This window comes from Ambystoma mexicanum, chromosome 10 (genome assembly GCF_040938575.1).
Source record: "Ambystoma mexicanum isolate Mex_15411 chromosome 10, UKY_AmexF1_1, whole genome shotgun sequence".
Classification (NCBI taxonomy): domain Eukaryota; kingdom Metazoa; phylum Chordata; class Amphibia; order Caudata; family Ambystomatidae; genus Ambystoma; species Ambystoma mexicanum.
Window position 1 is genome coordinate 1062459009 of NC_090932.1, and position 23064 is coordinate 1062482072.

Here is a 23064-nt window from a genome sequence, read left to right on the forward strand (position 1 = left end):
GTGGATGGGGAGGATGCTGTGCTCCTTTGCATGCCTGGTGCAGGTTGTGGCTGCTGCATGTGCAGCAGGATGGATGTGAGGACCTGCATGATGGCCCCCAGAAGTCTCTCATCAACAAAGCCGAGGTGTTGACGGTGGCTGTGTTGGCAGCTATGGCAGCTGTGTTGGCGGCTATGGCGGCTGTGGTCCCCGCTATGGCCTGGGCTATCCCACGCCTGGTGTTCTCCCCATCCGCAATATATTTCTGGAGCAGGTCCAACATAGACTCCTGTCTGGTCTCCACCCTCGCCAGCCATGCCTCAAGGCTGATGGTGGGAGCAGCAGTGGTCGAGGGTGCTGTGGTGGGGGCTGCAAAGGTAGTGCTGTCCTCGTGGATGCTGCTCAGGTCGGAATCATGCAGGCAGGGATCCGCACTCTGCAGGTGGGTGAGGGCTGAATGTGGGGTGGGGGGGTGGGCACGGGACTTGGGGAGTGTGGACATGCCACATGCATCTGTCCTTCCTGGTCAACATGCTCCTCAACTGCTTCATCGGTGTTGGTGTGTGGTTCGATGGCCTCGCCTTCCACTGGTGTGGGTGTAGACAGCTCAGTGTCCATGGTGTCAGGTGCACTGGGTGTCGGAGTGGGCTGTGAGGCTGCCTCAGAGGTGGTGTTGTCACTGGCCGGGACGTGGATGCCCTTGTATTGGAATCCTGGCTGCCATCTTCTCCATCGGTGCCTGGAGGGGTAGAAGAGATGCAGGGCATCAGTGATGGTGTTACATGCTAGATGCATTATAGGGTGCTGTGGAGTACTTAATTTATCATTCATTCATATCTTACAGGTGTGTCACACAGGGTAGCATGAATGGGGCATTTTGGCATTTGCTGCATGGTAGGTGGAATGCCGTTGCATTGGGGTTTGTGTGATGTGTTACATGGGCACAGTAGGTGTGTGTTGGCTGTGTGTTGGTAATGAGATTGGCACTCAGCATAAATTTCAGTGTAGCAGGATTTGGCCCGCCACCTGGACAAGTATATGTGATGTGTGTGTTGGGACATACATTGCCTTGCCTAGACTCTCTTCCACATCACCTGTGCAATGTCATGGTTTCCCCTACAGGGATCTGCAGGGTCACTCACCTCCATCTGCGGATGTTGCCGCACCCGTCTCCATCTCCCCAAATCCCTCGATGGACTCCATATTGATGAACGTGCTTGCCGTCTCCTCCCAGGTGGTCAGTTTGGCAGGAGAGTGGGGACCCCCGCCTGTAGCCATGGCCTCCCTCCTGTTGCTTGACAGGATATTACGGACCAAGAGGCGGAGGTCATCCCACCTCTTCTTGCAGTCCTTCTCTGTCCGTGGGGTTGTTCCAACAGCAGAGACCTTGCGGGCTACCTCCTGCCAGATCTCCTTCTTGTGCTGCTGCACCTCATGCTTCAGGTTCTGCTCATTTATCACATCAGCATGTGTGGCAAGGGTGTCTGCCAGCATGTTCAATTCTGCATAATAAAAGCGCATTTTGCGCAGGCGAGGGGTCCTTTTCCGGTTTGCCTTCGACATGGTATATGGATTGCCACTGGTCTCTCCTGGAAACAACTGTTGGTTTGGGAGGATTGCAATGGATTGTGTTTTTAAAGATGGCCGGCAGCCCATTTCTCTTTCAGACGCAATGACGTTACTTCCGGGTCTGGTATTACAAGCCCGGTATTAGCATGTTGTTATTACCAGGTCGGTATTAAGGGGTTCTTCCTAGGCAGAGGCGGTATTGGCGGGTCCCATGGTGGCGCTATCAGGGGGTTGGAAGGCCTTTAGCGGCATGCCGGTATGGCCATTACCGGCATGGGGCTTCGCACATGCTCGTGCACTCGTAATCATCTGCTTTTAGCAGCGTCATACGAGCACGGACCCGCTCGTACCTCCATGCCGGTAATGACCCCGTTTTTACTGCGCTACTCGTAATGAGGCCCATAGTCTTAAAATGCAGGGAGAGCTAATCCATCATATGACCAGTACCACAACCTCAGCATAAGAATTACAATCTATACCTTTAAGGTGCATAATTTGCAACATTCAGAGTACACTGATTAGCAGTTAGATAGTTAGATATATGTATTCCTATGACAGCATTTCTGAAGTAATTACCCAAGTCAATAAGTTTAATGAGAGCATGTTATGAGATTACCATAAATACAAAGTTGCCCTCAATAAACACACACAAACAAAATACATGGGTGTGTGTTTTGTCTAAGGGTAACAAAAAACATTATTCTGTCACACCAATTAAAGCTGCAGGGATTACATTGTTAATGCAACAAATGCTTACTGTTTCAAAGAAACACGCTTCTAGTCTTACCCCAAGGTTTTCTAACTGCTGATTCACATCCTAGGGATACAGAGGTCCACTATTCAATGCATACAATTACAGCAATACTCCTAGAGAGGATGAGGTAGATCAAAATTCCAACTCAGAGCCATTCTAAAATTCAAAATACTGGCACAACCTTGATATAGGGCCTCATTACAAAATCGCCCGGTATGGAAACAACGGTGGCGGTAAACCCGCCGCCACCGTTGTTTCCATGCCAGGCGATCACAACTCCTGCAGGCGGGAGGTGATGTTCCCGCCAGGTCTGACCTGGCGGGTTTAACACCGCCCACCTGCAGTCGGACGAGGAAACACCAGCAGCATTATTAGATGCTGCCGGTGTTTCCATGATCCCCATTCCCATCGAGTCCCATAGGACTCAATGGGAAAGGGGATTAACACCATTCCGCCTCCGTGATTCCCGGAAAACCGGGGTTGTAATGCCCCGGTAATTCCGGGAATCACGGAGGCGGAATGGTAATACGAGTCCGGCGGTAACCAGGTGGTTTTACTGCTGCAGTTACCGCCAGACTCGTAATGAGGCCCATAGTATCAGGACATGCCATCACTAACTCAAATGACCATAGACACATAGTCCAATCATATTCCAGACCAACCCACAGCCTATATGTGCAAATCATGTCCCTAGGTTCTACCCCAGTGGAACAGAGAGAAGACTATAAAAGAGAGCATGATGGCGGATAGTGTTCAAGAATCAGCTGGAAGCAGGGGTTTAGAAAGGATTGTCCAGTGAAAGGTGTTTTCAGAATAGTGACGTTGGGAGGATATTTTTGGAAGATGGAGAGTGGAGGAGAGGATAGTATCTGAAAGAGTTGTTCGAGAATGAGTAAATAAGTTACCACCTGGAAGAGCTTTTGGAGCAGCAGAAGATGAGGTACCAATCTCCTGAAAGGCACATTGAAGCAGAAAGTGAGAGGGCGAGACAGGGATGGTGAGATCATATCAAAAAGGTAGAGAAGGAGATAGGAGGACAGGAGTTCTCCTTGGCCAGAAAGCAGGGAGCTTCAGGTGGACCAGAATGACCCAGTGAAACTCCTACAGGTGATAGTATGCTAACAGGACCAGGAATATTATCACAGGATCACAGAGGAGGGAAGTGATTCCCAGATTAAGACCCTAGAGCAGAGAGATACATTTAGGTACATAATCAGAGAAGAATTTTAGAACATTCTATGCAATTTCCACCTGCCAGGTGTGAACCGCAGACAGACAGTGTGAAACCTTGTCCTTGGGAGGACCCTGCTGCAAACCAGGAAGAAGAGATTTCTGGAAACACATAAGCTGCAATGTGGAGGCAACAGTCAGGTAGCCCTGCTATACATTGGTCTAAGGCCATATAGGCCAGCTCAAGACAAACTGTAAAAGACTTTAGTCCAGTCTTACTGGACAATATTTTGGGATTTCACTTGGATTGCTGGTGGTCTTTCTTTTTGTTTGCATGTTGTCCCCTCAAGAGGACATTCTCTTACTGGCTCTGAAGTGAAGAATATCTGATAGAACAACAGACCCCGTCAAACTGATTACTTCATTTCATTATCCCTTCCACTCCTCCCTATCAATGGCAGTTATTGTCTGCATCATAATTTACCTGACAGACCACCCCTTTTCGTACCCTTTGAGTTTAATTTAAAAAAAAGAAAACAAAAAAGCAATTTCAGTTTTACACCCACCAATTCTGTCAGGTTGTGTGACTGCAATCATTATTCTTCCGTGCACTGCAGTCATAAAATAATATGTTGCTTACCTGCACGTACAAATGAACATATTTTTAGTTAACAATGGTTTTCAGCCAAATATTGTGGTACACTTTGAGGTTAATAAAGAAGCATTTTAAGTTGCATATCCACCAAAGCTTGCCTTGCCATGTGTCTCCACTCCAGTGTACTTTGCACTTCAAGGAACTGAATTGAAAAGCTGTAATAGAGTTTGCCCTGATGGTGTGTGTTGAATGACTGTTAGTATTAAAGGATGGATCTCAAAAGTCAAAAATGGATGCAATGGGTCATGTCTCTCCTCATAGTATTCACACTGAAGCTCTTCCTGCCAGGAGTTTGCCAGCTAAACGCACAACTGCAAGGTTTGTCTGTCTGTCAAAACAGTAAACTAAATAACAACAAAAGATCTACTTTCGTATATATTTAAACATGTTTCTGAATAAAATGGAGATGCATATCATTAACATGTCTCAGGATAATCTCTGGTTGGATGTGATTGTTTATATGACAGATTTTTAGAACACATTTATAAGATGTAAAGTCTGCATGACAACCTACAAACCTGTTTGGAATAATTAAAGAGATTTAAAACAAACAAAGTTGCTGTGGAGAAGAACAGCCTGGATCACGCATGATGTTTTAGTGATACAGAAGATGCAAAAATACGAGAAACGTAACCTTTTACAAGGGATGGAGAAATATTTGATCATGAGCCAGGAAAAGTGAATGCATTACTTTGAAGAAACTGCTACTGATTTTTACAATTGGATCAACAATCCCTTTGTGGCATCTAGTGTACTTCAATGAAATGTCCTTTTGTTAAGATGAGAAAGGAGTAGATCAACCCCCGTAGCAATTGAACTTTACAATTGAACTTAGTCAATGTCCCAAACAGTGCTTTATGGCTTGAAGTAAAACATGGATATCCATTTTTTTATGAGGCTTATTCGGTTTTCATAACTTTGTATACGAAGCATCTGCGTGACTTTAGCTTTCTAGCATTAACTCTGATTAAAATCATCAAGAGAGCGCATTTCCTTGGGTTCGGCCAAGATCTGTGAATATCTGTATCCAATATTGAGCGAAACATACATAAATGTTGTGATCCACAAAACAGACATATCTTATGAAAACAAACTTTAAAGTGGAAACACATTTCTTTGGTTTCTCTATTTTTGTAAGCAAGAATTACATTTATGTTCATCTTAACCATATTTCAACTATGGACATTCGGCATTCCTTAATTTCTTTTAACATCTACTAACTCTTTGTTGATGGCAAAGCCTTTTCCCTTAATTATCTTTTCTCTTTTGACACTATGCATTTCATTCTCTCTTTTTCAACGTGTCATGTTTCCATGTACTGTTTGTCCATCTATGATAAGTTTGTCCAACATGTTGCCCAGGGGCCACAATCTGTCTGCCAAGCTGTTTACCCTCACCCACAAGCATTGTAAAACAGAGAGTAAACATGGTCAGAGAGCCATGTTTTCTTTCTGTAATTAATGCCTTAATCACTGCCCTATTTGCTCAGACGGTTACCAATGGATGGTGACGGGAGAAAGGGTGAACTCTACTTCATAAGTGGCATAGGGTGGAATTGATTGAGGCATTTGAACTTGCACATAACATATGTTGGCATCATCTGCATCTGTGATAGTGATCCTTATTTATGATCAATCTGGCAGAGATTTGAGGCATAATCTGGCACTAGATGACATTAGTGAGTCATTAGAATCTGCACTTGCCCTCCTGTATGATGACACAACTGCAGTATTTACATTACATCTGTTGGCATTAACAGTCATATGAGGCATTTACCAGACTGTGAGCAGCCCCCATTTCTCATTTGCCACTGGTAATGCTTGTTTGGGCTGTGGACTCATACACACATGCACATAAGAATCTAGGGCAGCAGGTCTTGGAGCATCCCGAGTTACAGGATCAAGGTCTGAGACCAGTGCACAGCCATAAGAACAAGTGTTAACTTGTAGAGGAGCAGCTGCATGCCTCTGCAGGAACCCTGCCCCCCTACCTCCCATATGTTGGAGACTTGAAATTGTGCTGTGTTTGACACCTGCAGTTGTGCCAATGCTGCAGCGTGTGTTCGCGAGAAGATACCCATTGAGACAACCTCACCAAATGTATCAATTCAGTGATGACAACCTAAGGGAGGAACTCCCTGAAGGAATATGAGAAGGGGCAGAGAAATGAAGCCAGTGACGTCACAATAGATATGCACAACGTCTCCGCATACCGATTAAAGAGAATGTATGAATCCTAAAGAAACTAATGATGAAGTAAGTAATCAAGTGAACTCTCAAATATAAAGGAAGAAAATTACATATACAAAAAGTGCTGCAGAAAATCAACTGTTTAATAGTTGTACAGATCCTGAAATGTAAATAGACTAAGTCATCATAGAAGCTAGCTATACATAGTTAATAGAATGCAGGCAAAGCCGCTATTGTATAGAAGCAGGACATCGGTATCATGAATTTAGTAATCCAGGACCCATGAAGTGGGAAGGGAAAGCTGTGTTCCAGCAAGAATAGGTGGAACTGTGGAGCTGCAAGAAGAGGTTGTCTGGTCTGCAGTCAAAACTGAAGCAGCCAAGGTCAGCTATCTATTCTGGAAACGAGCCAACGTGTGAAGGACGACTCATCCCTTGTTACGGTGCAAAGAAAGAACACTAAGAGTGCAAAGTTTAATACATTGAGAGCATTTAATACCTGCAAAATGGACCAAATCGTGGTCTTCTGTCACGTGAGCCAAGGATGAAAATAGAGTTTGAACTTGGAGCCCCAGAACACGATAGCAAGTGCTCCCACTCCCATGTATTCTAAAAGACAAGGATACTTTGCAAGGCAAAGTTGAAAGACAATCTTCATGGCACAAGGCATGGGCGATGAGAGATGCTGGGCTAATTGGGTGTGGAGGTATTGCCATGAATCATCTCCTTGCACCAGGGTCTGGGTTTATGTGCTGCTAAGTGAACCAAATGTTCCAGACCTGGCACAAGCATGCCAACCAATTGAAGTGGTACATATAATGAAGGACCTTATAGTTTGAAAACCAATGAGAAACAGTGTATCTAATGTTTCTGAAGATGACATGATTTAGAGGTAGGCATAATATGCCCACCTGACAGTGGACAGCGAATTACAATCCTAGTTCCTATTGAAGGTATACTTAGATGTTCCCGTTAAGCCAATACCAATCCTTAGTAGGTTTTTCATTATTGCCACATAGTATGACATCACCTCTGACGTATTTTGGATATAAAAGCAATGTTGTGTGTGAAGATCGCTGAGAGAAATTGAGGATACATCCGATGTTCGTTGTAACTCCCTATTTTAGATAATTGTTAATAAAACAGTACTTTACCATCTTCCTGAGTTGGATCTGTTATTTGGACTCAGAATGTATCTGTGGGATCCCATCCATTGCATATGCACATTCCAAAAGGGTCCTAAGCTCAAACTGGATAAGACAACAGATCCAAAGTCCTCATCATAGAGCAGTGGTCTTCACACTGTGGGGCTGGCCCCCCGAGAGGGTGCCTGAAGAATGCCCAGGGGCACAAGTCTCTTCAAAAAGGGATTATGGTTACTGCTTTGAATAGAAAATATAGTGGATATGGCACCTGGGGGGTACAGCAACAATATATTTTACTTAAGGGGGACTTGGCAGCAATATTCTTTCCTCAAGGGGTGGGGGGGGGGTGGCTCAGAATAAACAAGTTTGAATACCACTTCATCTGAGCCACATGTACAGGAAGGCCAAGTCATATTCTTCTAGGATAATGTGTTTCTTGACTTGCAAGCCAACAAATGTATCCATCCTGTTTTAGTATCACCTGCAATTGATTTGTGAGCTTGGTTTCTCCAACAGAAATGTCCCTTTCAAAAGTGATATTGGAATGCAAGGAGGTACTTGGAATGCTTGTGTCAACATATGTATCATGTTTATCAAATTGATATTAACATGTGGAAAATAAATTCTATATTAATATACATTAATACATGTAGGTTAGAAGCATACATAAAACAGGGAAATATGCTTTTATGTCAACATATTTATAGCATCAGTTTTCAATGAGGAATTCATCATAACGAGTATCCAAACATGGAATGACATATATAATGACATGCAAGGCAGACAGAAACTTGATATTACATTATATGAAAGTAATACAAATACACAATATCACTGAAAACATATGACAGCAAATGTGAGTTATTAAAATCTAAATATATCTTAACTACATCTTAATCATATATGAACAACATCACACATCATTTAGAATTATATTAACACGAATAACAATTAATACGTTTATACTGATAAGATTGTGCCTGCATCCTAGGTAGCAATAGATACTAATTCAATATATAGGAAATCATGACTATAACAGGAGCACAACTATACATGCAATTGCATTAGCTGTAACGAGTAAAGTAAAGGGAACATGATTTGCAGAGCCAACATGTCATTTATGTTATTTATTTTATTTGATTGAGCATTTGTTGGATATGTATACAACTAAATAGTATTTCAAAGCACCACATTCCATATGATTTATTATTTTTGCAATATTTGTATGGTTTATGAACTTCTTCCTTTTCAATGTCATTAGACTAGTGAATGTAACGGAGATATGCATATTTAAACAATTCTCAATACATTTACAAGACAGTCAGTTGAAGGTTTAAATATTTGATTTAACAGTGTCCAATCTGTATGCCATTCGAACTTAATTTCACAATTTTTCATACATTCCTTTAGCACTTTCATTCATATGTGGTGCTAACTATTAATTTAATATACATTATTCCTATCAATGAATTCATTAAACTTTGAACTGCTTGTCTCTGTTTTGAACTGATTTTTCTTCCAGAAAGTATAGACAAGAGGAGAAACATAAGCATAGCAATAGCCTATTGCAGAAGCGATCTATTGGATCATATGCAATGAGCATATGTCTGAAAGAGCCTTTGACTAGACCACTTATTTGCAAAATGTATTCATTAGGGCAACGTTGAAAAGTTATTTCAAAGTCTGCATAAAAGTAAGTTTAGCCAGACTAGATTAATTAAGCAGCCAAGTGTTCATCAGCCACGGATAATGAATTGTTTCATCGGAATACATGCAAGGGTTGGACTTTATGGCAGCTTCCACTTATAACGTTATTAAACTCCAACACTGTGCTTTCTGAGTATGAAATTTGAAGGCACCTCCATGGGGCGAAATTAGGCTAAGAGGGTAGAGTACATGTAAGAGGTGCACTAATGTGTATCAATATTAGTGAACCGTTCTTTAACTTAAATGCCAAGGACGAGTATGCTCGTCCTTTTTGCATAGACTTACATAATAGCCTAGCACTTAAGGCATTTTAAAGTACTGTGTTTTGTAGATACGCTGTAAGCTCTGAGGCGGAGGCATCCAAGAGGGCTGAATTAAGTGTTCATTTGTCAGAGATGGCAAAATGCCATCATGGCGGGGGGCGCTGTTGCGCACGTAGAAGATGGCCGCCTAAACCCGTCGCTCCTCCATCACCTCAAGATCCTGCGCTTGAAGATCCATTCATAGGCCGTCTAGAGGGCTGAAACTTGCTGTAGTGGTTGCCGGTGAACGTATCCACGACTTGTGCAAATCCAGGCCTGCTACTGATCTGGGCTCCTGAGTTCTGGCTGTTAACAAATCCGCCGACGCGAGCATCGGTGTCGGGCCGACGCGGGGAAGCCAGAGGAATTGAACCGGAGGCCGTGGTTGCTGAGCGCTGCGGGCTGCGAGTGGGCGGAGTCTATGCTGGAGGCCCGCGCCCGGCCCTGCTGTCCAGCCTGCTCTCTTCACGAGGTGGTGGTTGGAGGTGCCTGTCGACCCTGTGGAAGCCCCAGCTTTAATCTGCCCCCTGCACCCACCTGCTTGACCCTCGCCTCCCCTTGAGCCCGGAGTGTCGTGGCCTCTGCCCATGCAAAGACCCGCAGGCGGCGGAGCTGGACAAACAAGTAAGCGGCCAACGAGTTGTGGGAGGGTTGATGCGGTGTCCCTGTCCTGCCGTGTTTCATCACATTAAGCGCATTTCTACGCTGGATGCCCCTGGCAAACATTTCATTAAGATCCACTAAGCTGTGGCTGTGGTCCTTCTGGTCCCTTCCCACCTTTGTTGGGCCCGTAAACACACGTGAGGCCGATTGGAACATACCAGGCAGCTCTACGTGCTCGGCTCAATTTGGATTGAGGTGGAGCCTCGCCGCCACCATATTGCGGCTACACGGCCCTTCTTGATACGCCCTGCATGCCTGGCCGAACCTCGTGGTTCTCCTTTAAGGATCCTGACACTTGGAGGGGCGCTGACCCCAGCCCACGGTCCGAGGTTGGACCCTCCTGAGCTCTTTGGACATACTCAATATTCACACGTGACTCGCCGTGGACATGGGGGAACGAAGTAAGTCAAACAGGGCCAAGACCCCCGCTGGCAGGAAGAAGGGCCCTATGAACACGTTTACCAAAACGGCCAGTAAACGCTGTGGTGGTGGACACGCATCTGGACGAGGGTGCTCAGGGTGAGCAAGATGTGGCGGTCAGAGAAGATAAATTGACCACACTAGTACAAAACGGATTCCTTGCAGTGAACACTAAGCTGGACGAAATAGTTGCCACTATTGGCTCCTTGAGAGCCAGAATAGACAAGGAAAGTGCGTGTGTCACAGAGACGGAGAGTAGGATAATTGTGAATGAAGATACCATTGCCCACCACAGTCGAGATATATTCTACATCAGAGACACGATGAACAAACAACAAAGCAAATGTGAAGACCTCGAATCCAGGTCGAGGAGGAACAATGTCCGCGTGGTCAGAATGGCAGAATCCTTCGGCAGGGGCCAGATGGAGAAACATGTGGAGGAACTTTTCAAAACCCTGTTCGGGCCCGAATCGCTCTCTGAACATTTCCTGGTGGAGAGGGCGCATCGTACTCTAGCACCAATACCCAAACCAGGAGCCCCGCCACGTACAATCTTTGCCCGCCTACTGAATTACAGAGACAGGGATACAATCCTTCAGTTGGCACGTGAGGCCGGTACATTGCAATATGAGGGGAACCGTATACATGTATACCCAGATTTCTCTGCCTCTGTCCAGGCAAATAGGCGCTCTTATGAATCGGTTAAGAAACTCCTTAGAGCACGACAGATCCTGTACGCCTTGATGTTCCCAGCTAAAATGAGAATACAACATGCAGGAAGAGCACACTTTTTTGAAAACCCGTCTGAAGCCCAGTCTTACATTGAGTCCTCTATTCCCCTCCCTCCGAGGGGGGAACGACCTGCGCCGAACAATGGACCCCGGCCGGCAGACTAAGACTTGAACACTCTACAGATCCGGTTGCAACTGGTGAGGGCCCAGCTTCAGGGCCCTGGGTACATTGATAGATAAGATGGCCATCTTCTGTAATTGGTGATGGATGTGAGCCGGGGATGGCGGTCATGTGAGGCAACGTGACTACCCCGGGAATTATCCACAAGTTAAGGGATGGACATCGTCAAGTTGGGGCGACAATGAGGGTGGTAGGCGGGATGGGGAGTTTGGATTGAGTGGTTGTAAATGCGATATCCCATGGTTTGAATTGGGTAAGTCCCCCCACAGGATGGCACCTTGCCTTGTGAGGACTACCGGGGCATCTGGTTATAGTTTATTGGTTAAACAAGTGGTCTGTGAGATTCTGACACAGCTCATGCTATTTGAAGGATACATCCAAGAGGTTGGAGATGCTATTCGAACATTTCTACGTAGGACTTGGACCACGCATTAAGGGTTAAACTGCTGTCATGGAATGTAAGGGGTCTGAACAATCAGACAAAGACTAAAAAGGTTGGAAATTATATTGTCAGACATGGCGCTCAAATTGTTATGTTGCAAGAAACACATACGGTTGATACTGGCAATGAGTGCATACTTCCCAGCTGGGGCAAATCCAGGTTTTGTACAAATTACTCATCTCAGTCCAGAGGTGTCGCCACACTCATACATCCAAATCTGGGATTTTTCCCCGATGGCCATAAGTTAGATCCCCTTGGTAGATATGCTCTGGTGTGGGGCTCGATTGCGGGTCAGCGGATGCTACTGGTAAATACATATGGCCCGAACATAGATGACCCCGCATTTTATACTAATATATACCAACTGCTATCTGCCATTGATATTCCCATTATAGTCTGGGGTGGTGACTTCAACATCGCTATGGACCCCAAACTGGACAGATCCAGCACGATTGTTAGAGCACCAAGTAGGGGTGTTCTAACCTTGTGACAAGTCCTTTCCCAGCTCCCCCTCGATGACGCCTGGCGAGTGATGCACCCAAAAGGGAAGGCCTACACATACTACTCTACGGTCCACGATTTTGAGTCAAGAATTGCTGTAACAAAGTTGTGTGAGATACTTCCTCGTACACTGTCTGACCACTCCCCGATAACATTTGAGGTTGCAATTCAAAACTGCCCTAGATCTCCCAGAAGATGGAGGATGCCTGGGGGTTTGTTGACTGACCATGGGATGGTGGATGGGTTACACACCGAAATTGCAGAGTTCCTCGAAAATCAATGTGGGCTTGGTTGATAGATGTTCCACGGTATGGGAATCCTTTAAGGTCTGGGCTAGGGGGACGCTTCTATCCAAATCTGTGGGTCTTCTGAAAGGGGTTAGGGCTGACCTTACCCAAACTGAGAATGAGTTGAGGAAACTTGAGGACGAGTATGCTCGCACACATGATAAGGCCATACTAGCTGGAATACAACAACACCTCCAGGAATTTGGCAGACTAGCTGCTAGGGAAGTACAATATATGGCGGCCCCGGTCCAAGCCCGTAAATATGGGGAAGGTAACAAAGCGGGTAGGACACTGTCTAAATTACTGAAACAGGACAGGCACCCAAATTATTAATATACAAACGCCTGGCGGTGAGGTTGTGCTGAATGAGAGTGGGATAAATGCTGAGTTTGCAAAATTTTACCAACAACTGTATAGTAACAGAGACACTAAGACGATCACGGAAATCAGGGCATATTTGGAGACGCTGACAATACCGAAACTCCCTGAAGAGACCCGCCTGGCGATGGACCAACCTCTCACTACTGACGAGCTCACTGAGGCGATTAAGGACTTGGAATCCAATAAAGCCCCAGGGCTAGACGGCCTGGGAGCCGAGTTTTACAAGGAGTTTAGTGCGGAACTTGTTCCATTGTTATTGCGGGTTTGGGAGGAATCCCTCCAATGCAAAATACTGCCCCCGTCCATGAGAGAGGCCCTTATAACTGTTCTCCCCAAACCGCGCCGCCTGCCCCAGGACATGTCGTCATATAGGCCACTATCTCTGATCAACACAGATGGTAAAATATTCACCAAAGTGCTGGCCAGCAGGCTTCTGCCGGCAGTTCCTACACTTGTACACCCCGACCAGAATGGGTTTATCCCCACTAGATCTACGGCTCTTAATCTCCACAGGCTCTTTGGTATTATGGCCCAAATAGACCCTGGCAGAAACGCTGTGGCTGTATCATTAGACACGGAAATGGCCTTCGATTCTGTGTCATGGGCCTACTTGCTGGAAGGGCTGGAGGCATTTGGTGTTGGCCCTAACTTCATTAGTTATGTGAAATTGCTCTACACGGAACCTAGGGCGCGGGTATTGACCAACCAGTCAATTTCAGATTTGTTTTTATTGGGAAGGGGCACCAGGCAAGGCTGCCCATTCTCGCCCATACTATTTGCCTTGACAATAGAGCCAATGGCTATAGCGATCCGACTGCGACATTCTAACAGGGGCATCAACCTTAAGGGGGCTACCCAGCTTATCTCGCTATATGTGGACGACAGGCTTTTATATATTCGTGAACCAGATAACAACTTGGCACCCACTATGGCTGAGATTCAAGAGTTCACCGCACATTCGGGATACTCTATAAACAGAGACAAGTCAGAGGTTTTACCCCTCACACCGTCAACCAGCCGTCCCGACTCCTTGTGTGGTTTGAAGTGGTCTGGGGTGTCCATACAATATCTGGGGAAACTTGTCTCATGTGGGAAACACACGTTGTACATAGACAACTAGGATGCCACACTGCAGGCCTTGAAACCAAGTTGCTTTTATGGGACCGATTGCCAATGTCTCTGCATGGTACGGTAGCAGTCCTAAAAATGATAGTCCTTCCCAAATTGCTATACATATTCATGAACATCCCAATATGGCCGGGGAGACTCTTCTTTAATAACCTCAAATCCATGGCGACGACCTTTCTTTGGAATGGGAAGACTCCAAAAATAGGGTGGGAAAAACTGACTGAACCGTACTTCACAGGCGGCTTAGCAGCACCCAACTTTGAACTTTAATTTTATGTGTCCCAGGCCCAGTTTTTGAAATATTGGTATTCCAAGGATGAGGTTCCCCAACATGTGGAGGTAGAGGAGCTCACCACTTCCCCCACAAACGTACAGGGCCTCATTACGACCCAGGCGGTAAGTTACCGCCTGGGCCGTGACTTTACCACCATGGCGTAAACTACGTTTACGCCATGGTGGTTGGCGGACTTACCGCCCCATTCCGAGGTTGGCGGGGGCGGTAAGTCCCCAATCCCCATTTACCCTTCCCCATTCCCATTTTTGCCCCATAGGGCATAATGGGAGTGGGGAAGGCGTTAATTACGCCACCGTAAATTACGGTGGCGTAATTAACTCCATGGTCCCTTAGCGCCATGGATTTTAACACCTGCTAAAAGCAGGTGTTAAAAGCGCCATGGCGCTAAGGGACCTCGTAATTGGCGGTAAGGGGTCGGCGCAGCTAACGCTGGCGTAAACCCCTTACCGCCAGGGTCGTAATGAGGCCCACAGTCTGTAATCTTTGATGCAAACTACAGGGACTCATGCGACTTCAATCCGGTGAGCTGTACAATTGGCGCATGGAAGGCTATATTTAAAAGACTGGGAGTACTGGCCCCATACAACCCCGAGGTTTCCCTCTGGAACTACCCTGACATGACACCAACACATGACACCAGCCTACGAGAGGCCTGGGAGAAATGAGACTGGGAGATATGTTTATAGATGGGAAGTTTGCGACCCTTCAGCTGATCATGGGGGCTCTTGGTGGGGGCCCTCTTAGGACACTACAGTACTATCGTATGAGATCGGCCTTCCAGAAATGCTGGGCGTCCTTCCCTGATGAACCCCCTACTCACCAATGTGTACAGATGATAACAGCGGGCGACCAACTGGGGGTGTCCAGTCTATACAATGCAATACAGGCACACACACCCTCAACCAACCTGATCAAAGGTAAATGGGAAAGTGACCTCCAAATCCACATAGACGATAAGACCTGGGAAAGGTACTGTTCCCATACCAAGAGGGTTTCCCTGAACGCTGGGCTACGCCTTATACAATTCAAAATTATAAACAGATTGCATTACACTCCGGCCAAGATACCAAAGTTTGTTCCGACAGTCCAGGCAAATGTCCCAAATGTAATGCCGATCAGGCTGGTTCATTGCACATGTACTGGGGCTGTCCGGTGGTGACTGGCTTCTGGAGGGAGGTGGTAGAGTTCCTTGAGGAGGTTACACAAATCCCCCCGGCATTGACCCCACAGAAATAATTATTCGGAGATATAGGCAAATGTTCTGAAAAAAAGAGAAGGTTATTTAATGTCTCATGCGCAGTTGCCAAAAAATGTATACTACAACAATGGAAAAGTGCTGCGCCACCCAATGTAGAGCAGTTCCTCCGGGAATTGACATACGTGAATGAGGCTGAAGAACAATTTGTCCTCACCCGCCCATAGGCTAGTAGACCTAAAGATATTTGGGGACCCTTCAGAATGTTTCTATGTGATATGATCTCCGATGAAGATGAAGCTATGTAAGCGTACCACCTTGATGAGATGTATGATATCTGTACCAATTTTCTTTTTGTCATGTTTATTTCTAGCTTAAGGCAAAGCTGTAACTGTGTTATGTATCTTCTGGACCACTAATAAAAAAGAGTGTTAAAAAAAAAAATGCCATCATAGCTCATTAAGCTCTAGTGGCATGGCAAAATTTGGGAGATATGCATATTTAAACAATTCTCAATACATTTCCAAGACAGTCAGTTGAAGGTTTAAATATTTGATTTAACAGTGTCCAATCTGTATGTCATTCGAACTTAATTTCACAATTTTTCATACATTCCTTTAGCACTTTCATTCATATGTGGTGCTAACTATTAATTTAATATACATTATTCCTATCAATGAATTCATTAAACATTGAACTGCGTGTCTCTGTTTTGAACTGATTTTTCTTCCAGAAAGTATAGACAAGATGAGAACATAAGCATTGCAATAGCCTATTGCAGAAGCGATCTATTGGATCATATGCAATGAGCATATGTCTGAAAGAGCCTTTGACTAGACCACTTATTTGCAAAATGTATTAATTAGGGCAACGTTGAAAAGTTATTTCAAAGTCTGCATTCAACTAAGTTTAGCCAGACTAGATTAATTAAGCAGCCGAGTTTTCATCAGCCACGGATAATGAATTGTTTCATCGGAATACATGCAAGGGTTGGACTTTATGGCAGCTTCCACTTATAACGTTATTAAACTCCAACGCTGTGCTTTTATGAAATGTGAAGGCACCTCCATGGGGCGAAATTAGGCTAAGAGGGTAGAGTACATGTAAGAGGTGCACTAATGTGTATCAATATTAGTGAACCGTTCTTTAACTTAAATGCCAAGGACGAGTATGCTCGTCCTTTTTGCATAGACTTACATAATAGCGTGGCACTTAAGGCGTTTTAAAGTACCGTGTTTTGTAGATACGTTGTAAACTCTGAGGCGGAGGCATCCAAGGGGGCTGAATTAAGTGTTCATTTGTCAGAGATGGCAAAATGCCGGCATGGCAAAATGAGGGGCTGCATAATCAAGCAATCTGGGTGCCTCTAGCTCACACATCAGGGTACCATTTAACTAAGTCAATTCCAGTAATCTTTGACATGCTTAGTTCTATCAAAATCTCTTTGTGGTTCAACTTCACTGGCTCCCCATCAAACAGAGTGTTTACTTCGAAGCTATCAGCATTATATACAAGGGATCACATTCCAAACTTTCACTTAATGTACAGCGAGTGCATAAACGTAGGTCTCATAGTGTGACGGTATGGCTCATAAGCCTGGAACAGTTTGTTTTCCCAGTAGGCAGTAAGTAGTGCAGAGTTAAACGTTCTTTCAGATCTATGTTAACCTCAGTATGAAAGTCTCTTAATATGATCGATTTGGTGGGGCGTTTATTTCCGATGGATTAGCCCATACAACTATGTGACCAATTGATTGCAATGTCTCTTTTGCTTGCACGCATCAAGGTATTAAAGGTTCACCCACTTGACCAAGAAGGATCTTTACAGTATGATATGGTATTTATAACACACCTATAAACAACTGTTTCAAGGCGCGACAAGGCAATGGAGGGGGGTGTAGGAATACAGAGACAGTTCCGGAGTGCAAGGTTTGCCAGTGGGGCAGTGCAGGTGTGCAACTGGCGGGGAGGGGACCTGGGCCAGAGATCAGAGGGTAGCCAGGTAACCGGTGCAGTTTCAGTGAGTAGATCAGCAGGGGAGAGGTGGAGAGAAAGCAGAAGCAAAGAGGATGATCTTGAGGTGCTTCCGGATCCGGAGATGGTTCTCCTCAAGTTTCAGAGAGGCAGGGAGGCTGTTCCAGAAGTAGGCCCCAGCAGAAGAAAGCGATCCACCACAAACTTGTTTGAAGGTATTTTGGCCCCAGGCCCCAGAAGGCCTTGTTGACAAAGCAGAACTTAATTCTCCCCACCACTGGGAGCCAGTGCAGAGATTTCAGTCCTGGAGAGATATTGATATTGACTTTGATATCAAATGTTTCAGAGCGCGACAAGGCAAGGGAGGGGAACAGGGGAAAACAAAATAGTGATTTTACTAGGCCAAGTGACATTGAGAACGTGCAAGGAGAGGGGGAGGGGAAAAGTGCATGGAAGGGGGGACAAGTGGAAAGTGCGAGCAGAGGAGAAACAGGCTTAAGGCCGCAGACAGGGTAGGTCTGATATTTGCAGGAAGAGAAAGGGGGGGCTGTATGGGTGCAGATACAGACCCCAGTGCAAGGGTGGCCCAGAGGCAGTGCGGGAGGTTGGCAGGGTGAGCAGGTATCTGAGCCTGGAGGACAGAGGGTGGCCAGGTGCATGGTGCCAAGAGAGAACAGAACAGCAGGGGATAGGGGGAGCGAAGGCAGAAAAGAGGAAGGTCTTGAGGTGCTTTTGGAACGGGAGATGGTTCTCCTCAAGTTTTAGAGTGGCAGGGAGGTTGTTCCAGAGGGAGGCAGAAATCCTTGTGGACAATGCAGAGGGTTTTGAATGTAATCCTTGCATCCACTGGGAGCCAATGGAGAGATTTCAGAGCTGGAGAGATACGATCACAGGCCAAGGACAAGTCTCACAGTCCTGTTCTGGATTAGTTGCAGAGGGCGTAGAGTAGAGGCAGGTAGATATGATCACTGGGCTTGTGGCCAAGGACAAGTCTTGCATTCCTGTTTTGGATGAGTTGCAGAGGGCGGAGAGTAGAGGCAGGCAGATTTAGAAAAAGGCTGTTGCAGTAGTCCAGCCTACAGAGAACCAGAGGTCTGCAGACAGTGAACTTCTGGGGGAAGGAGAGGAAAGGAAGAATACATCTGAGGAGGTGCAGCTGGTAGTGTGACTTCTTAGAGACGTCAGAGATGTGAGGAGAGAAGGAGAGTGTGGATTCGAAGATGACCCGAAGGTTTTTAGCCTCACAGGTGGGAGCAGGAAGAGAGCTAAGAGATGCCCTCTTGTCCCTCTTCCTCTAGGTACAGTATACCTATATTTGCCCAGCTCTGGATTTTGCCACTCTCTGATCCAATATAATATGGGTTTGAGTGCAACAGCATGGTCAAGATCAGACAGATGTGTCTCTTCAGGTAGTTAAACTGTCAGTGAGCTGCGGGGTAACTCCAACAATCTCTTTCGGAAGCTATTTTGTGCAGTTGAGGTAATCCCATATGTCATCCCCATACAAGGTTTGGCTGGCTTGTAGTTTATAGGACTTGATTGATGGCTACTCTGCACCAGAAACTTGATCCTGAGTAAATTTGGTCATAGCTCCACCATACCATGCTAGTGTAATTGCTGCTCTCTCAAGGTGGAAGTCATATTTGCCTGTGCTTGTAAATCTCAAGCCTAGATAGTCATATTTCTAGAACTGTTCAATGTCATCAGCCTATTTCCCATTTATTTTATTTATTGGACATTTGTATGGTGCCTATACACCAGTGTTTCCAGGCGCCAGAAGACAAGAATGTGACAGGGGCTGGGGGATATGTGAATCACAAAAGTAGAACAACAAACCAAAAAAATGGTTATATTGGCCTTGCAACAATCCTACCGTGCAAGTGCATGACAAGGTGATAAGTGAAAGTGGGGTGGGGGGCAGAGGGAGAAGTCTATAAGTAGAATACCAACAGGGGTGAGGTCGGGCAAGTGCTGGGTGGGCCAAGGTGGCAAGTGCCATGGGAAGAAGGGGAAGGGGAGGATGAATGTGGTGGACAGGGAGGACCAAGTTGGGTTAGTCCAGGAAAGGCAGCCCGAGGGCAAGTGCTGGCAAAAAATGATGGGGGGACTGGTAGGGGTGGTCGGGCCTTTGTATGACTCTGAAGGGACCAGGTTCCAGTCACAGAAACAGATGGAGTTTAGCATAGGAGGAGGGGGAAGAAGAGAAAATGAAAGTCTTGAGATGTTTCCAGAACTTAAGAAGATCAGGCTCACGTCTGAGGGGGTGGGGAGTTGTTCCAGTGGGAGGAACCAGCCAATAAAAGTAATCTACCTCACAATCTCTGTGTGGAGAAACGTTTGACCTGCAGAGAGTTGGAGTCAGAAGACCGAAGGAATCTGGTTGGGCTGTATTTCAGGAGAGAAAGCTGGATGTTGAGGGGTCATAGGCCCCAGAGAGCCTTGTGGATCTTGAATTTAATCCTTGCAGTCTCTGGGAGCCAGTGGAGAGATTTTTGAGTTGGGGAGATGCAACCGTGTGCTTGAGGCCAAGGATACGTCTTGCAGTCCTATTCAGGATTAGTTGAAAGGGGAAAAGAGAGGAAAGAGGCAGGTTGAGGAAGAGGCTATTGCAGTATTCAAGCCTAGAGAGAACCACGGCTCTGGCGACATTGATCTTCTGGGGGAAGCTGAGGAAAGGTAGAATACCCCTGAGGAGATAGTGCTGAAAATTGTACTTCATGGCAAAGTCCACGATCTGTGGAGAGAAAGAGAGAGATGAGTCAAAGATGATCCCAAGGTGTTTGCCTCACAAGTGGGTGAGGAGAGAGGACTCAAGGAGTCTTGTGAGAGAGTGGGGGGAAAACAAGGTGCAGGTGTCTGAATGAGAAGGATGTCTGTTTTACTGCCATTAAGGCAGACATTTTTGGCAGAGCACCATGTCTGAATAGCTGTCAGGCTGTCAGGTATGAGGGAGGAAGTGGGGGAGGTAAGGGAAGGCATCTGGAAAGAAAGCTGTGTGTTATCTGTTTAACACAGGAAACAAGGGGTGAAAATGGAAATCAGTTGGGCCAGAGGGGGCAAGGTAGTTGTTGAAGAGCCTTGGTGATCGGATAGAGCCCTGAGGGATGCCACGGGTAGGTAGAGAGATGGGGGAGAGGAAAGGACCGATTTGCACTTGGCAAGGACTGTTAGAGAGGAAGGAGGTCAGCCACACCAGTGCCCTGTCCATGATGCTTATGGTATCATGGAGACTATTTTTGAGGATGGAGTGGTTGACTGTGCCAAAAGTAGAAGAACGATTGATGAGGATCTTCTTAGGAAATATCATGGATTTAGCCTTGCCATAGCTCATTTTCAAGCCCTTCTCTCTGCATAACTCTTCAAATAGGGCAAATAGCTTTTTTAGCCCACCATATGTTAAAGAAATACAAATGGCATCATCCATAAACAGTGATAATGGGCATGTATCTGTACTTAACGTGGAAGTGTCAGTAGAAACCGATACAATGCATTCAATTACACCATTTATAAAAACGAAAAAGGTGTGCCCGTGCCAACATGCAACCCCATCGCACACCTGTTTGCACTTCATGTGGAGATGTTGCTTCCTGCTCTATACTCCATTTTACCACTGCTTCAATGTCACTGTATATAAGTAGGAGGGCTGGGAGTAATGCATGTGGAATTCCCTGTTCATACATCACTTCCCACAGTCTCAAGCATGGCACACAGTCGAAAGTCAGGTGCAAATCTATGAACAGTACATAGAAATGTATCTTCCTAAGTGATGCATATTTCCCGACCAGCAAGAATAATCAGCAGCTCTGGTATATAGTGCTTATGCCCTGCTGGAAGCCTGCCTGTGTATGATTTACAGGTTTCCTATCATCCACTCATTTTTTAAATTGTCCCAACACAGCCCTTGCAAAGAATCTTTCCTGCAGAATCAAAGAGTGAGATTGGGCAGTAATTGGATGGAAGCTCCCGGGCCACCTTCTTGTGGAGTGGTATGATTTGAGCCAATATCCAAGAGCTTTGGGCCATGTTAGAGTCAGTTATTTATGCAATAAACGTAGTTGGAATGGGGCCCAAACTATCTGCTCTGACATGTATATGCCCACTGGTATTTTATCAGGTCCAGGCGCTTTGTTACTTTTTTGTGAGGCAATAGTCTCTTCCATTGTACTGACTAACAGATCAGGAGGATGCTCTTTAATAAATAGGATAGTATGTGCAGCTGCTTCATATACTGTGGTGTCACAGTATAACTCTTTAAAATAGCCATGCCACATTTTTTCAAGAAATACCCATCTTGATGAAGTTAGGACATTCGTTTACATTATCATGGCTTTTTACAGCTTGAAGGATTTTATCCCATGTGTCTTCTGCATGTTCTTTCTTTTTCCCTTCAATCGTCTTCTTATAATGTAATCTTGCTGCACACAATTCCCCTCTGCATATGTTTTCCACATTTTAATGCAATAAGTGTAGTTTCACATTTTTACATTCTTGGTCAGGTAAATCTCGCTTGACGTGGCATTTTAAATGTTCCTATGTTGCTCTTAGCCCAAAGGGGAGGTTGTGCTTTTTACATTACTCGCTGTTATCCCTTCGGTCGATTTGTATCCCTGCTACCTTTTGTTGTTGATTGAAGAAATGTATTTCTTCAGCTGCATTTCCACTTCTCTCGATGGTTGGCAACAAATTACCACAAGTGTTGTATGGGCTCAATATAAATAAAACTGATGTAGGTCTAGGAGGACATTACCAAGACTCTGGAAAGGACCAGTACATTGCTACATTCCACTCATTGGGCCTCATTATGAGGTTGGCAGTAACCCCGAACACTGTTTCCACCTCCCGACATCCCAGTGCCACTGGGACATTACATGCCCCAGCGGCCCAGGATAACAGGCAGCGTAAAATGTTCTGCCCCATTCCCATGAATCGGTGCACAGAAGCACTGGCACTGTTGTCAATGGTTCTGGTGCTTCCATGGCAACCCTTCCTACCGAGTTCGATGCGGCCGGAAGGTTAGACACTCCCAGTGCATCTGCCCCCGCAGGCAGATTTGTAGTCCCCCATCTGGAAAGGGTGCCAGTACGTTGCTACTGGCACCCTTGTTTACAGAACGGCAGGCTCGTAATGAAGCCCATTGACTTGGGTTAGTGGAAAATGAGACAAAAGGACAATTTTTACCTATTGAGCACTGGAATGATATTACTGTGTATAATCCATCACCAACTAGGTTTTCTACATAGTAATAATGTAGTGGGGTAACATTTCTATAATGTATAATATGGACTCTGATAGGCCAAGGGATAAATGGATGACTTGTGACCAAAGAAGTTTCAAACCCTAGGGACTTTTTCTGTTCAAAGCTCAGAGGATTGAGACAGGATGTTTTTCTACCGAGGGG